This window comes from Rhipicephalus microplus, chromosome X (assembly GCF_043290135.1).
Source record: "Rhipicephalus microplus isolate Deutch F79 chromosome X, USDA_Rmic, whole genome shotgun sequence".
Classification (NCBI taxonomy): Eukaryota; Metazoa; Arthropoda; class Arachnida; order Ixodida; family Ixodidae; genus Rhipicephalus; species Rhipicephalus microplus.
The window spans coordinates 263705114-263710005 of NC_134710.1; positions in this window are offsets into that span (position 1 = coordinate 263705114).

Sequence of the window (4892 nt, forward strand, 5' to 3'; positions counted from 1 at the left end):
GCGACGCCACGCTTGTGTTGTTTTCCGCTAGGGGCGCCCTTTGCAACACTGGTACCAATAGTGGTACCGACTGCGGTCGAGAGGTGGCGCTAGTTTGACCATAGTGCATTTAAATGATCATTTAAATGATCTCGTATTTAAATGACAAACAAATAATAAATATAGCCGCAAGAGTCGAGGAAGAAGTAGGCGAAATACCAGGCAAGGACTGGGAGTATAGTGAGCTGTTACATCTAATGACGAAGGAGATAGGGAAAGAGAAGAAAATTGTTTGCTGGAAAGGAAAAAGGAAGCCAAAAAGTTGGTGGAACAAGGAAATCCGGGAGGCGATCGAGAAGCGACGCGAAGCATCACGGGAGCATAGAAAGGCAAAAAAGGAGAAGCGGCCGCAGGACGAAGTCAAAAAAATATGGGAAATATATTTGGAGAAAAAATTCCTTGTACAGAAATTGGTAGAGGCAAAAATTAAAGGTGAAAGTGAACGCTGGATGACAGAGATACACGAAAAAAAGGAGGCCGCGCCTAGGATTTTTTGGAGCCACATCTGTCACAACGCAACAACATATTCTAGATGAAGGAGGAAATCAATTGGAAGGGTACGAAGCGCTAGGTTACATCCAAAAGGTAACAGCCGATTCGTTTCAAAAGAGCGTCCAGGGGATCTCCCCGGTGAGTAAAAGTGTGGCGGAGAAAGCAACAGAGGAAGAGCTAGTACTTGATAATTTCAACTGGAAAAAGGCCGAAGGAAAAATTCCAAAGCGCACTGCCGCGGGTTTAGATGGGATTCCCGTTAGCCTCATTAACGAACTAGGGCATAACACTAAAGAAGCATTGTTAAAAGCAGTAGAAAAAAGCTTAAAGGACGGACAAATACCGGACAGTTGGCGACAAAGTAGAATGAACTTAATCTATAAAGGCAAGGGAGAAAAGGACAAGATTCGCTCGTATAGACCACTAACCATTACATCGGTACTATACAGGTTGGCGATGCAAGCAGTAAAAATGAAAATAGAAACATGGGCCGAACATAACGATATTTTGGGAGAACTTCAGAACGGATTCCGAGTCGACAGGCGGTTAGACGATAACCTGTTTGTTCTCACTCAGTGTATAGAAATATCTAAAATAGAGAATAGGCCCTTGTACGTGGCTTTTCTAAACATCACTGGGGCATACGACAACGTTAATCAGGAAATTTTGTGGGATATATTGAAAGGAATGGGCATGGGCGACGACTGTATACAGCTTTTGAGGGAGATATACCGAGAAAATACAGTTTGCATAGAGTGGGAAGGAATGCGTAGCAAATAGAACGTTGAGGTTAGCAGGGGTCTGAGACAGGGATGTCCTTTGTCCCCACTGTTATTCATGCTGTACATGGTCAGTATGGAAAAAGCGCTAGAAGGTAGCAACATTGGTTTTAATCTGTCACACAAACAGGGCGGCATGATGATTGAGCAGAAGCTTCCAGGTTTATTTTATGCGGACGATATCGTCTTATTTGCGGACAGTCGAGATGATATACAGCAGCTGGCGAATATATTCGGAAGGGAAGGTGAAGCTCTTGGACTAGGATTCAGTGTAACGAAGTGTGGATTGATGGTATTCAATGATCCCTGTGATCAGACGGTGTCCATACAAGGCCAAGAAATACCGAGGGTAAGTAAATACAAGTACCTTGGAGTATGGGTAAATGAGAGTGATAGATACATGGAGGTACAGGAAAAAGCCTCGGCAGCAAAAGGAAAGAGGAATGCGGCAATAATGAAGCACAGAGCGTTGTGGGGATACAATAGGTATGAGGTGCTTCGAGGTCTGTGGAAGGGTGTAATGGTTCCAGGGCTTACTTTTGGGAACTCAGTGGTGTGCATGAGGGCAGAGGTGCAATCGGGAATGGATGTAAATCAAAGGACTGTGGGACGCCTCGCGTTGGGTGCTCACGGGAAGACGACAAACGAGGCTGTAAAGGGCGATATGGGGTGGGCAGGTTTTGAGGCGAGGGAAGCGCAGAGCAAAATAAGGTTCGAAGAAAGGCTAAGAAATATGAAGGAGAGTAGATGGGCAGAGAAGGTGTTCCGTTATTTGTATAGGAAGAGCGTGGACACACAGTGGAGAAAAAGAACTAGAAGACTCACTAGTAAATATACGGCTGGTATTGTGAGCCATATGTCAACAAAGAGCGTTAAGGGAAAAGTCAGGGAGGCGGAGAGGATTTACTGGATGGCAGCTATGGAGAAAAAACCGGCTCTGAGTAACTACCGAAAGGGCAAAAATGAAATAAGGAGGGAGGCATTTTACGATAATTCAAGGGGAAGCGCTTTACTGTTTGAAGCGAGATCGGGTTGCCTTAGAACGCGTAGTTATAAAGCAAGATTCAGTAAAGAAGAAGAACAATGCACATGCTGCGGGAAAGATAAGGAAACGGCGGAGCATGTTCTGATTGAATGTGGAGATATCCACCCAGGTGTACGTTTGGGCACGAGCCTACAGGAAGCCTTGGGTTTTAGGGACAACAATGGAAAGCTGAACACACCCGCGATTGAAATAAGTAAGAGACGGTTAGAGTATTGGTGGCAGAAAATTAGAGAGAAAGGACAAAAATAAATATTGGAAAAATGAAATATGGACAGTGTGTCGTAAATGGCAGAGAACTTAAGCTGAAAATTTACCTTTTTTTCCATTAAGATAGAATTTATCGAAGTAGAGGCATTAGGCCAACATAAAAAAAGAAAAAAGGGTTTTTTTTGTCGAGCCTGGTGGCATACTTGTCACCACCCCGTTATAAAGGGGACGCTCATAGCATCCATCCATCCATCCATCCATGCGGAAAGAAAAGGAAAATAAATCGGGGGATTAAAATTAGTTATATAAACATGCAAGGCGGCCGCAAGCAGGAAAAATGGATGGAGATACAAACCCAACTCGAGAAAGAAGAAATTGACGTGTACGCCCTGACAGAAACCCACCTGAGAGATATGGAGGAGCCACCAGTGATGGATGATTACGTATGGGTGGGGTGCAACAGGGCAGCGGGAAAAAGGAAGGATGGAGGCGTGGGCATGTTGATTAGGCGAGGAGGGAATTGGCAGAGGGAAAATCAAGGCTGTAAGGAGCACTTATGGGTTAGTGGAACGGTGGGGGGGAAAAAGACACGGTTGGGAGTGGCCTATCTGTGGACAGGGAATGACGCCAGAGAACAAAATAAAGAGTGGGTGGACTGCCTCAGGAAGGACATAAAAAAAATTTAAAGAATCTGGCGAGGTGATAATAGTAGGAGATTTAAATGCCCACATTGAGGATCTGGATGGATATACAGACTATAACGGTGCAATGGTTACAGGGGCGGCGCCAGGATGTTTTTACTGGGGGGGCAACCACGAAAAGTGAGTTCCTCCGGGAGGGCAAGCTAGCTCTGCTCCTACTAGGTTTTCAATATATGCTTCCGGGCACTTGGGTGGGCATAGGGGGGGCAGGCGAGAATTTTGGGGGGGCTCCAGCCCACCCTTGCCCCCCCCCTGGCGCCGCCCCTGAATGGTTATCGATATGTGTGAATAACAGCAACTGGTAATAGTTAACCGGGAACATAAATGCGACGGGCAGATAATGTGGCAAAGCGGCAGTAGACAGCCTTGCATAGACTACGGCCTGGTCTCAGAACACACGTACGAGCGGTTGAACCAAATGACGATAGATGAAGAAGGAGAAAACAGTCTGGGCAGCGACCACAGGCGTATAATCCTGAAATTTGACAGTGGGGGGGCTAGGAAGAAAACACAGGAGGTTGGGCTCCCGAAAGTAAGCGAAAAGCAGATAGCAGACATCGTCAATAGCATCGAAAGAGAATTAGAAGCACAGCCAACAAAGGTGTGGGAATATGACGAGGTTGTTAGTTGTATACAAAAGGAAATAAACAAAGTAAGGAAAAAAAAACCGCTGGAGGGGTAAACGGAAACCACGAAGCTGGTGGGACAAGGAAATTAAACTGGCTATTGAAGAGCGACGACGGGCCTCTAGACTGCACAGAAAAGCAAAGCAAATGGGATATCAGGATGATGAGGTGCAGTTACGGTGGAGCCGGTACGGAGAAAAGAAATTTGAGGTGCAGAAACTAGTACAAGCGAGGATTAAAGCTGCGAGTGAGAAATGGGTATCAGACATACGTAAGAAGGATAAGAGCGCCCCCCGAAAACTCTGGAACCATTTAAAAGCATTGGGAACGACGACTAAAGAGATGCAGACTCAGATACAGGACGGGACGGCAACGTTCTCCTGGGGGACAGCGCATTAGAATACCTACATGGAGTCATAGGAAATACTTTCGGCCAAGCACGCGAGAGGTCGGCTAACTGGACACAGGTGGAAAATAAAAGAGTGGCAGATGAAAAATTTAATATCGAATTTTTGGACTGGAAAAAGGCAGAACACAGTGTTCCCAAAAGTACGGCAACAGGACCGGACGGAATCCCGATAGAGATTATCAACCATTTGGGACCAGCGGGACAGGCGCACTTGTATGGAGCCATCGAGCGCGCTATAAAATCCAAGAGGATTCCTGCGCACTGGCGCGAAAGTAGAATGAGTTTGATCTACAAAGGCAAGGGAGAAAGGGACAAGGCGAGCTCTTACAGGCCGATTACAGTCACGTCAGTGCTCTATAGATTAGCTATACAAGCCATCAAAGCCGAGTTGTTGAAGTGGGTTGAAAGTAACGGTATTTTAGGGGAACTGCAGAATGGATTTAGGCCAGGTCGACGCTTGGAAGACAATCTTTTCGTCATAACCCAGACCATCGAAATTTCGGCAGCACAGGGCAGACCAACATGGCTACTGTTTCTGGACATAAAGGGTGCCTATGACAACGTGGACAGGGGATTGCTGTGGCATATACTGGA